Source organism: Rhinoderma darwinii, chromosome 1 (genome assembly GCF_050947455.1).
Source record: "Rhinoderma darwinii isolate aRhiDar2 chromosome 1, aRhiDar2.hap1, whole genome shotgun sequence".
Lineage (NCBI taxonomy): Eukaryota > Metazoa > Chordata > Amphibia > Anura > Rhinodermatidae > Rhinoderma > Rhinoderma darwinii.
The window spans coordinates 263530287-263543130 of NC_134687.1; the positions used below are offsets into that span (position 1 = coordinate 263530287).

Consider the following 12844-nt stretch of genomic DNA (forward strand, 5'->3'; position numbering starts at 1 on the left):
CTCTACTTTTGCTTAAAGCCTCACTCCTCAGGTTCTGAGAGCCAGCGGGTGGGTATAATTATGTCCCGGCTCCAGGAAGGGCCCCAAGAGTGGGCCTTCTCCTTGGCTCCTCATTACCTCCTCATAGAGAATACGATTGCGCAATCGAATTGGTACCAGGAGCTAAGCTCCCTGAGGGTAGGTGTAGTGACCGGGGGGTAGGGAAACGGACAAGTGAGCCCTAATCTACCCGCCACTCTGTCCCTGCCTACTTGCAACGACCCGCCCTAGGCGACGGGGTACAACTGGGCGGCGGTCCCTGCACTCAGTAAGTGCACGACAAACACGACAAACATACAAGGGAATACAAGCAAGGGAAAGGGGCAGTTGCCCACGGCAACACCGTGAACAACCAGAGTGGTGAACGAGCCGAGTCAAGCCAGGAGTGTGCGAGGTACCAAACGAAGAGCAGAAGAGTAGTCAGTAAGCCAGGGTCTGTATGGAGCAGGAACAAAATAGAAGGAGCTGTAGCTGGGCCAGGAAACCACACGAAAAGAATAACAAGCAAGGAGGAACAGGAAATGCAGGTATAAATAGACAGAGGGCGGGAGCTAGCTGAGTCTGGCCAGGCTGCGATAGGCTCTCCCACTCCTAAGCCTGCCAGCCTGAGTGGTGGAAGCTGGAGTCAGTCTCAGGGATGTAGATTCAGGTGCTGACTGATTAATTAAGGGAGTTAACCCCGAAGCTGTGCCTGGCAGATCCTTTACAGTAGGATATTTAATTTTTCTTGTCCCGAATGTGAAGCCATGAGAGAGTATAATCAGGAATCCTGGCCAAGGGTTACATTCGCCCATCTACTTCTCCGGTAGGTGCTGGCTTCTTCTTCGTAGGGAAGAAGGATGGTGGTCTTAGGCCATGCATTGACTACCGTAACTTGAATAAGGTCACTGTAAGGAACCAGTATCCCCTTCCTTTGATTCCTGATCTCTTTAATCAGGTTCAGGGGGCCCAATGGTTCTCTAAGTTTGATCTACGGGGGGCATATAACCTTATCCGCATCAAAGAGGGGGATGAGTGGAAGACTGCGTTTAACACGCCCGAAGGTCATCTCGAATACCTCGTCATGCCCTTTGGGTTGTGTAATGCTCCTGCGGTCTTCCAGAATTTCATAAATGAGATTTTAAGAGATTACCTGGGGGTATTTCTTGTAGTGTACCTTGATGACATACTGGTGTTTTCCAAGGACTTGTCCTCCCACATTGAGCATGTCAGGAAGGTGCTCCAGGAAGGTGCTCCAGGTTCGAGTACCTGACGAAGAGGCCGGTACGGGTTCGAAACACAGTATTTTGTTGTTGTTTCATGTACAATTAAAGTATCTCATCCTTATACGGCTGCGCCCTTGGATTTCTCCGACCTTTTTTCCTTTTTACTGGATCCTGAAACTAATGGCCAAACTGAGAGGACTAATCAATCTCTAGAACAATATTTAAGGTGTTTTATCTCTGACTGTCAATATGATTGGGTCTCATTCATTCCCCTCGCCGAATTTTCACTTAATAACCGGGTCAGTAACTCGTCAGGGGTCTCCCCCTTTTTCTGTAATTTTGGGTTTAATCCACGGTTCTCCTCCATTTCACCTGGTAGTTCCAACAATCCCGAGGTAGATGTCGTTCATCGGGAACTGTGCACAGTCTGGGCCCAGGTTCAGAAGAACCTAGAGGCGTCCCAGAGCGTACAAAAAACTCAGGCTGATAGAAGACGTTCTGCTAACCCCTTGTTTATGGTCGGGGATCTGGTGTGGTTATCGTCTAGGAACTTGCGCCTTAAGGTCCCGTCCAAGAAGTTTGCTCCCCGGTTTATTGGGCCGTATAAGGTCATTGAAATCCTCAATCCTGTCTCCTTCCGACTGGAGTTGCCCCATCTTTTCGAATACACGACGTGTTTCATGCCTCCCTCCTTAAACGCTGCTCCCCGTCCTTGGCTCCCTCGAGGAAACCTCCTGTTCCCGTTCTCACCCCTGAGGGGGTGGAATTCGAGGTGGCCAAGATTGTGGACAGCAAGATGGTCCAAGGCTCCCTCCAGTACCTGGTCCATTGGAGAGGTTACGGGCCTGAGGAGAGGACTTGGGTACCCGCCCGGGATGTTCACGCTGGGGTATTGGTCAGGAAGTTCCACATTAGTTTCCCCAATAAACCAGGTCCACTTATAAAGGGTCCGGTGGCCCCTCATAAAAGGGGGGGTACTATAAAGGATCTGCCAGGCACAACTTCGGTGTATACGCCCATTGGTAATCAGTCTGCACCTGAGTCTATGTCTCTGAGACTGACTCCATCTTCCACCACTCAGGATGGCAGGCTTAGGAGTGGGAGAGCCTATCGCAGCCTGGCCAGACGGAGCTAGCTCCCGCCCTCTGTCTATTTATATCTGCCTTTCCTGTTCCTCCTTTGCTTGTGATTCTTCTCGTGTGGTTTCCTGGCCCAGCTACAGCTTCTGACTATTCGATGCTGCTCCATACTGACCCTGGCTTACTGACTACTCTCCTGCTCTGCGTTTGGTACCTCGTACACTCCTGGTTTGACTCGGCTCGTTCACCACTCTTGTTGCTCACGGTGTTGCCGTGGGCAACTGCCCCATTTCCCTTAGGTTTGTGTACCCTTGTCTGTTTGTCTCGTGCACTTACTGAACGTAGGGACCGCCGCCCAGTTGTACCCCGTCGCCTAGGGCGGGTCGTTGCAAGTAGGCAGGGACAGAGTGGCGTGTAGATTAGGGCTCACTTGTCCGTTTTCCTACCCCCAGCATTACAGTACTATAATAAGACGCAAATGTATCGGTAATCTCTTGAGGATCATATACTTTTGTCCCTTCTGTTGTGTTCAACCATGGAATTTTGGATTTAGCAACGTATTGTTTTACTCTTTTTGCCAGAATTTTACTGGGTCTATCACCTTGGACATATAAGTTCCATTTGAGTTTTTTTTAAAGTTTTCTCATATAGGAAAAGTTGGTGAGTACGCAGTTTGTCCCTAACATGTCTTAAATCTTCTCGTATGGTAGGAGAAGGAGAAACTTTTAGTTTTGACTCCAATTTCCGTATGTTATCAATAAGAAATTCAAATTCTTTATTTCTCGCCCTCTTTGCTCTAGCAGCAGCCTGAATAAACAAACCTCATACAAAAGCCTTATGTGTACACCAGAGGAGTTCAGGTGATGAGGCTGATGGGCCATTAAGCTCAAAAAATTATTTCAAAGCTGAGTCTATGGTGGCTTGGAGCTCCGGGGAATTTAATAAGAATGTGTTTAACCTTCTTGGGAAGTGTTCCGGGGTGCGATATATTGGTCTGAAAGTTGAAGAGTAATTGGCGCATGATCTGACCAAGTAATCAGGCCAAGGGAAGAGGTCACCGAATTTGTTAAAACTTCTCTATCCACCAGAAAATAGTCAATCCTAGTGTACACCTTATGTGGGAAATAAAAGAACGTATAATCCCTTTCAGAAGCATGTTGGTATCGCCAAACGTCATGCAAGTCTTCCTCCAACACCCAGGAACTCAAGTCATGAGACAATCTATTACTTCCCCCAGATTGGTCTATATCTTTGTTTACCACTATATTAAAATCGCTGCATAATATTAATCCCCCTTTCTGCACAGACTTAGCCTTTGACAGTACCTTTTTAAGGAAGGGAAGTTGTCTTACATTAGGGGCATATACAGATACCAACGTGTATGAGAGGTTATCAATTTCACATACTAAAATAATAAATCTACCCTGTGGATCAGAAACAACAGATATGCATTTGAAAGAAAGCGACTCTTTCACAGCAATAATTACCCCTGCCTTCTTTCCACTGTTAGAGGCATAGTATACATGGGGAAACTTTTTATGTTTAAATAGGTGGCAGTCTTTGGAGGACAAATGTGACTCTTGCACACATAATACATCTCCATTGGAATTGAACGCTTTTTTCCAAAGTGAAGATCTCTTGAAGGGAGAGTTCAAGCCATGAGCATTAACAGAAAGTATTGTAAGACCCATTAAGACATATGAGAAAAGTAATTAGGGTTATGGCATAGCAATGGAGAACCAACATAGAACATCACAAAAAAAGAAACTGGAAAAAACATCCAATATGAGTATGCTATATAGCACATTTACTTCAACCAGGAGATTTCCTCTTGCTGGGAAAAGAAAAATGAAGGCAAAAGTTCAGCCTAAGAAATGTAGATAGGAAAAGAACCGTCCACCTGAGAACTCCGAAAGCCTTGATGTTCCGTTCGTACCCTGGAAGCCCCAGCTTTCAGTCAGGAGGTCTCCGTTCCGGCCTACTCCTCGAATCCGACCACAACGGCGATATCATCTCCGGCTTAGAAGGATTCCTGAGACGAGGATTTGAAGACTGGGACGACAGGAGACCCCAAGAGAGCAAAAGTTATTTCGCCGAGGTCGGTAAGAGACAGACATGTTGAGTGCCATTCTTGGTGACTATTAATTTTACTGGGAATCCCCACTTGTACAATATGCCGTTATCTCTCAGAAGTTTTGTCATCACTGCAAACTCTTTCGACGTAGCATGGTCGCCGCTGACAAATCCGGGAATAAAGTAATGTCCTTAAAGCGGTCAGTTAGGTCAGGAGAGGTCTTCATTCCTCTAAGAAATTCATCCTTTATATGAAAGAAGTGGATTTGAGCAATTGTATCTCTTGGTAGGTGAGCGGCAATGTGTTTAGGTTTAGGGATTCTGTGAATCCTATCTATGGTGAGATCCAGAGCCGATTTTTGCAGTAAAACGATGCCCATGAGGTCTGTAAGGTATTTCGCTAATAGATCTGGTGTAACCGATTCAGGTAAACCTCTAATGCGGACATTATTTCTTCTGGATCTGTCCTATAGATCTAAAACCTTGGTAGGCAGACGCATAACTTCTTCCTCTAGTGTGGAGTTCGCATCAATGAGCGAGTTATGAGATTTCACAAATTCTTCCAACTTATGCTCCACATGATCGGTCCGCAAGTCAATAGCCTGTATATCTACTCTTAAGTCTCCAATAACTTGCCGTAAATCTGATTGAATTGAGTCTCTCAATGAGTTTAAAAGACGTTTTATCATATGCTCAGAAACAGGCTGAGATTCCATGTCCTCCTGCATGTCACGTTCTACAGATGCATCCCTAGAAGATGGAGCAGGGGAGGAAGGAGGGAGGGATATTCGGCGGTTCACCACCACTTGTTGAGATGAGGAAGAGGGGAAAAACTCTGTGAGCTTAGCCGGCTTTGCTTTAGTATTTCTTTTAGATGTGCCCCCCATTGTGACAAGGGGAAAATCGCTCTTTGATTCTAAGCTGCAACGTTAATGAAATGTCCTCCACAAAAGACCAGTGTATTACAAGTATTTCCTCAGATATGCTCTTTATCGCTTTTAATTTCTCCAACAGGGTTAATCAGTGACAGGGAAACTGCTGAGCTGTGCCTCACTATCGTTGCTGTACTGTGTTTCTCTATTGCTGCTGTTCCAAGCCCTGCACTTCTTTGCACATGGAGACCTGATTTAAGATGGCCGCTGGGGGAGGGAGTGTCGTTATATCCTCAGGAGACCTAGATCTATATCTTCTCCTCATGGCCAGCACCCCAAGATGCACCCGGATCACTCCTCACTCACCCCGTCAAATTGCCGCTCAATGCAGCAACAGCCGTCCCTGAGCTTCCGCACCATCAGGAGGAGGAGAAGAAGAAGATGGCCACCTCCGGCCTCGACCTCCAAGATGTAAGATGTAAGATGTAAGGGCCGAGCAGTTCACCAGCGCTGGAGCCGTTCCCTGATGCACTGGACTGGTCCCCGAACCGTGCAGCAGTCCACTCCACCGGATAGGGAGCAGGTAGGGAGCAGGTAGGGAGCAGGTAGGGAGCAGGTAGGGAGCCAGTAACAGGCCTATTTGAGCTGGTTTAGGCTTTCACCTCAGGAGCTCGGCAGTTATGCGACTCCTTCCATGTCCAGGCCACGCCCCCCAGTCTATTTTTATTTTTAATCGATTGTGAAACAAAATCTTCACAGCATAACAATAGGTCAATGGCACCACAGATTTCCAGACAGTCTCCCACACTGGTACTAGCAAGGTCTTAAGCCGTGTAACTACTGCGATCTGACAGAAGCAGGCACATTAAGCTTAGAATGGCCATTGACATTAAATGCTTTAATCCATAGTCCTTTTTAATAGATAGTGAAACAAAATCTAAACGACATAATAAAAAGTCAACTGCACCATGGATTCCCAGACAGTCTCCCACACTGGTACTAGCGAGGCCTTAAGCTGTGTAACTTTTGCGTTCTGACAAGGGCAGGCACATTCAGCTTAGAACAGCCTTTGACTTTAAGTGCTTTAATCCATAGTCCTTTTTAACCCCTTAATGACCGGGCCATTTTGCACGTTAATGACCAAGGATTATTTTTTGTTTTTTCACGGTCGCATTCCAAGAGTCGTAACTCTTTTTTTATTCCGTCGACATAGCCGTATAAGGGCTTGTCTTTTGCGGGACGAGTTGTATTTTGTAATTGTACCATTTTTAGATGCTTATAACATATTGATTAACTTTTATTAACTTTATTTTTGGAGAGAATTGAAAATAAGCAGCTATTCCAGCATTGATTTTCACGTTATAAGTTTACGCCGTTTACTATGCAGTGTAAATAACATCTTAACTTTATTCTGTGGGTCGGCACGATTACAGGGATACCAAATATGTATAGGTTTTATATGTTTTTTCTACGTTTGCACAATAAAAACCCTTTTAGAAAAAAATTACTTGTTTTTGCATCGCCGCATTCCAAGAGCCGTAACGTTTTTATTTTTCCGTCGATGTGGCCGTATGTGGGCTTGATTTTTGCGGGCCAATGTGTAGTTTTCATTAGTACTATTTTGGGGTACATAGGACTTATAGATTAACTTTTATTTTATTTTTTATGGGGGGAATGGGAGAAAAGAGAGAATTTTGACGTTGTTTTTTGCGTTTTCTTTGGACGCCGTTCATCCGGCGGTTTAATTAATATGTTCATTTTATTGGTCAAGTTGTTACGAACGCGGGGATACCATATATGTGTATGTGTGATTTGTTTTGACCGTTTTACTAAATAAAACCACTTTTTGGGCCAAAAAAGTAGTTTTATTTGACTTTGACTGTAATTATTTTTATTTTTTTTTCACAAACTTTATTTAACTGTTTTACATTTTTTTTTTAAGTCCCATCAGGACACTTCACTATGCGATGTGCCGATCGCATATATAATGCTTTGGTATACTTAGTATACCAAAGCATTATTGCCTGTCAGTGTAAATCTGACAGGCAACCTGTTAGGTCATGCCTCCGACATCGCCTAACAGGCAGATGCTGAAGGCAGACCTGGGGGTCTTTGTTAGACCCCCGGCTGTCATGGAAACCCGACGGCGACCCGCGATTTGTTTGCGGGGGCGCCGATCGGGTGACAGAGGGAGCTCCCCCCTCTGTCAAACACATTAAATGCCGCTGTCACTATTGACAGCGGCATTTAATGGGTTAAACTGCCGGAATCGGCGCGCACTTCGATTCCGGCAGTTGCAGCAGGAGCCAGGCTGTGTATAACAGCCGTGCTCCTGCCGCTGATCGCGTGGGTACAGTCTCAGTACCCGCGCCATCACAGGACGGATATATCCGTCCTCCTGCGCGAACTAGCAGCTGCTGAGGACGGATATATCCGTCCTTCGGCGTTAAGGAGTTAATCGATTGTGAAACAAAATCTAAACAGCATAACAATAGGTCAACAGCAGCACGGATTCCCAGACAGTCTCCCACACTGGTACTAGAGAGGTCTTAAAGTGTTATTCTTCTGCGATTTGACGAGAAAAGGCACATTTCAGCTTAGAATGGCCATTAACTTTTAAAGCTTTAGTCTATTTTTATTTTTAATCGATTGTGAAACAAAATGTAAACAACAAAGCATTATGTCAACAGTACCACTGATTCCCAGACTGTCTCCCACACTGGTACTAGCAAGGCCTTAAGCCATGTAACTACTGTGATCTGATGAGAGCAGGCACATTCAGCTTAGAATGGCCATTGACATTAAATGTTTTAATCCATAGTACTTTTTAATCGATAGTGAAACAAAATCTAAACGACATAATAAAAAGTCAACTGCACCACGGATTCCCAGACAGTCTCCCACACTGGTACTAGCGAGGCCTTAAGCTGTGTAACTTTTGCGTTCTGACGAGAGCAGGCACATTCAGCTTAGAACAGCCATTGACTTTAAGTGCTTTAATCCATAGTCATTTTTAATCGATTGTGAAACAAAATCTAAACGACATAATAAAAAGTCAACCGCACCACGGATTCCCAGACAGTCTCCCACACTGTTACTAGCAAAGTCTTAAAGTGTTATTCTTCTGCGATTTGACGAGAAAAGGCACATTTCAGCTTAGAATGGCCATCTACTTTTAAAGCTTTAGCCTATTTTTTTTTTTTTTTTAAATCAATAAATTTTTTATTTACAATTTTTACAATTTTTTTCCAACAGTATAAGCCATCCTTGGTCCTAGAACATGGACCTGCATAGAATTAATACATACATGTGATATGTCAGTGAAAGGATATACATAAACAAGAAACAACAGACAACTTTGCCATGCCATATTCAATCAAATGTTAATACAAATTATGTCATGGTACCAGATAAATCTCTTCATTTAGGTATAATATTTCGATTTTACCCAAAGCTCCCAATAACTTGCATTCTTGGTATAACCAGAGGGAGATTGTAATAGCATGGATTCATGGTGACATGCTACATTTACCCTGCCTATCACTTCCGACAGGGAAGGGGAAATAGGAGACTTCCAGGACTTGGCAATTGCCGTTCTAGCAGCAATGAAGACATGGTGCACTAGTACCTGATGCTTTGCCATTATGTCTTCTAAACCAATGTCTAGGATAGCCAATTCCGTCCAGAAAGGAATAGATCTTCCTGTGATTTCTAGTAATAGGCGAAAGACCTCCTTCCACATCTCTCCCACCGTAGGACAGGTCCACCACATATGCAAGGTGGATCCCAAGGAGCCACACCCCCTCCAGCAGCCATTGGAACTGCTTTGAAATATATGTGCACATCTGGATGGTGTTAGGTACCATCTCAGGTGAATTTTACAGGTGAGTTCAATATGGTTAACACATTTGGAATGACGAGTAATCCAACTAGAGGCCTTCAACCATTGTGCCTTAGAAAACGTAGAACCCATCTCCCGTTCCCATCGTAGTATATGCTCTGTCTTCCCCGAGGACTGTTTTATCAAAAGGAGATCATAGCTAAAAGCTAAGCCCTTACTGTGTCCATGCCATTTAAACAGGAATTTGTGATATGAGGAAAGATTTGTGGGTTGAGCCGGGATAGCAATGGTTTGTATCATATGCCGTATCTGGAGATACTGGTAAAACATGGATTTAGTTACGCCATATTCCTTTACCAACTGCTCAAATGATTTCAAGTGTTTTCCCTCATATAAATCTGAAAGGGCTGTTACACCTAACAATTCCCATGTCTGCAAAAAAACATGTGGGACTAAAGGTTGAAATGCTTGCAACGGTATATGTTCATGAGATAGGTACACCCAATGATTTGCGCATACCTTTAATTTCCAGCATTTCAGTGCATCAGATGTGGTTACCAAAAACATTCTAGACCTATCTGTCCCCACATATGTCGCGGCCATCAGATTGCGTATGGAAGAGCGGGGAAACATCTCATTTTCCAACTGGGCCCAAAGTGACGGAGCTGTGGAGCTCCATAACGAACCTAACTGATCCATGGTGGCAGCTACATTATATGCCGTTACATCTGGGACTCCCAAACCCCCTTCCTTAACCTTCTGATACAATAAAGTTCTGGCTACCCTCGCTCGTTTATTATTCCAAATGAACTGGAGAAACAGGTTCTGAATCTGAGAGGAGATACTAGTAGGTATCAACAGTGGAATAGTCCTGCAAAAATATAAGTATTTGGGAAGCAATAACTGGAACTTATTCAGTCTTTCACACTCCAATCTCAAATCTGCCATGAGTAATTTTCTTGCAGAACAAGAGACAGCGAAGAGTAAAGTTTTATCCAAGTATACCAACCCTGAGTCTGCCCATGCCATATCAAAGTTGGACAAAGTATGTTTCAATTGAGGCTCTATATGTATTGGTAACATCATGGACTTAGAGACATTTAACTTATAATATGATATTTCTGAAAACTTAGAGATGATGCAGAGTAGTTCTGTCAAAGATAAGAGGGGAGAGGTGCAAGTCACAATAACATCCTCCGCATATAATCCTATTTTGTGTTCTTTTCCACCCACCCGTATACCCGAGATATTTTCAGAATTTCGAAACATTTCCGCAAATGGTTCCATACATAGGGTAAAAATGAATGGGGATAGAGGACACCCCTGCCTAGTCCCATTAGTGATGTTAAAAGATCTAGAAAGAATACAGGAAGACAGAACCTTAGCCGATGGCGAGGAATATAGAGAAAGTATGGCTGATTTTATAAAGGAATGAAAACCAAATTTGTCCAAAGTACCTTCCAGGTATTGCCAGTTAACTCTGTCAAATGCCTTTTCGGCATCTAGGGAAATAAAGAGGGAGGCACTCTTAGACTCTCCGGCTATCTGTATAAGATCTAACATCCTGCGCGTACCGTCTCAGGCTTGACGGCCTTTGACAAACCCTACTTGGTCTAGCGCTATTAGGGATGGTAAGCACTCATTCAATCTATTCGCCAATAGTTTGGCATATAATTTTATATCGCAGTTTAATAGCGATATTGGGTGAAAATTGGCAGGGGAATCAGGGAATTTTCCCGGCTTAGGAGGTGTAACTATAGTGGCCTGTAACATTTCAGGGGGAGGGGCCTGCTTATTCGCAATATCCATGAAAGTAGCTTGCATATATGGAATCAGCGAGTCTGAGAAAGTTCGGTAATACTCATTTGGCAGCCCATCTGGCCCCGGGGATTTATTATGTTTGGAGCGAAGAATGGCTAATTTAATTTCCTCAACCGTGAAAGGGGTATTTAATTGCCTAATTTGGGCCTCCGATAATGCTGGCAGTTATATTTGTTCTAAAAAATCATTCACCACAGATTCAGACACTTCAGGAAGGTATTTATTCTGTTTGAGATTGTATAGGGTACTTGTAAAGGATCTGCCAGGCACAACTTCTGTGTATACGCCCATTGGTAATCAGTCTGCACCTGAGTCTATGTCTCTGAGACTGACTCCATCTTCCACCACTCAGGATGGCAGGCTTAGGTGTGGGAGAGCCTATCGCAGCCTGGCCAGATGGAGCTAGCTCCCGCCCTCTGTCTATTTATACCTGCCTTTCCTGTTCCTCCTTTGCTTGTGATTCTTCTCGTGTGGTTTCCTGGCCCAGCTACAGCTTCTGACTATTCGATCCTGCTCCATACTGACCCTGGCTTACTGACTACTCTCCTGCTCTGCGTTTGGTACCTCGTACACTCCTGGTTTGACTCGGCTCGTTCACCACTCTTGTTGCTCACGGTGTTGCCATGGGCAACTGCCCCATTTCCCTTAGCTTTGTGTACCCTTGTCTGTTTGTCTCGTGCACTTACTGAGCGTAGGGACCGCCGACCAGTTGCACCCCGTCGCCTAGGGTGGGTCGTTGCAAGTAGGCAGGGACAGAGTGGCAGGTAGATTAGGGCTCACTTGTCCGTTTCCCTACCCCCAGCATTATATAATCACAAGCCCATATACCTAGTCTACCCTGGTCCCTGACACTACTATGGACCCCCTTGAGACCTGTGAGGGTCAACCAGCCTGATGCTACCATGGTAGTGCCCCTCACCTCACCTCTTGAACCCCACCTCAAGCTGCCTGACCGGTTCTCAGGGGACCGGAGGACTTTTCTCTCCTTTCGGGAGAGTTGCAGGCTCTACTTTTGCTTAAAGCCTCACTCCTCAGGTTCTGAGAGCCAGCAGGTGGGTATAATTATGTCCCGGCTCCAGGAAGGGCCCCAAGAGTGGGCCTTCTCCTTGGCTCCTCATTACCTCCTCATAGAGAATACGATTGCGCAATCGAATTGGTACCAGGAGCTAAGCTCCCTGAGGGTAGGATATTTAATTTTTCTTGTCCCGAATGTGAAGCCATGAGAGAGTATATCCAGGAATGCCTTTTCCAAGGGTTACATTCGCCCATCTACTTCTCCGGTAGGTGCTGGCTTCTTCTTCGTAGGGAAGAAGGATGGTGGTCTTAGGCCATGCATTGACTACCGTAACTTGAATAAGGTCACTGTAAGGAACCAGTATCCCCTTCCTTTGATTCCTGATCTCTTTAATCAGGTACAGGGGGCCCAATGGTTCTCTAAGTTTGATCTACGGGGGGCGTATAACCTTATCCGCATCAAAGAGGGGGATGAGTGGAAGACTGCGTTTAACACGCCCGAACATCATTTCGAATACCTCGTCATGCCCTTTGGGTTGTGTAATGCTCCTGCGGTCTTCCAGAATTTCATAAATGAGATTTTAAGAGATTACCTGGGGGTATTTCTTGTAGTGTACCTTGATGACATACTGGTGTTTTCCAAGGACTTGTCCTCCCACATTGAGCATGTCAGGAAGGTGCTCCAGGTCCTTCGGGAAAACAAACTGTTTGCGAAAACCGAAAAATGTGTGTTTGGGGTACAGGAGATACCATTTTTGGGTCAGATCCTCACTCCTCATGAATTCCGCATGGACCCCGCCAAGGTCCAGGCTGTGGCGGAATGGGTCCAACCTGCCTCCCTGAAGGCGTTACAATGTTTCTTGGGGTTCGCTAATTATTACAGGAGATTTATTGCTAACT

At 44.9% G+C, this 12844-nt stretch overlaps 1 pseudogene; it reads right to left on the reverse strand.

The window, feature by feature from the left end:
- Positions 1-8135: 8135 nt before the first annotated feature.
- On the reverse strand, positions 8136-8254 carry LOC142674509 (5S ribosomal RNA; annotated as a pseudogene).
- Positions 8255-12844: the final 4590 nt, after the last annotated feature.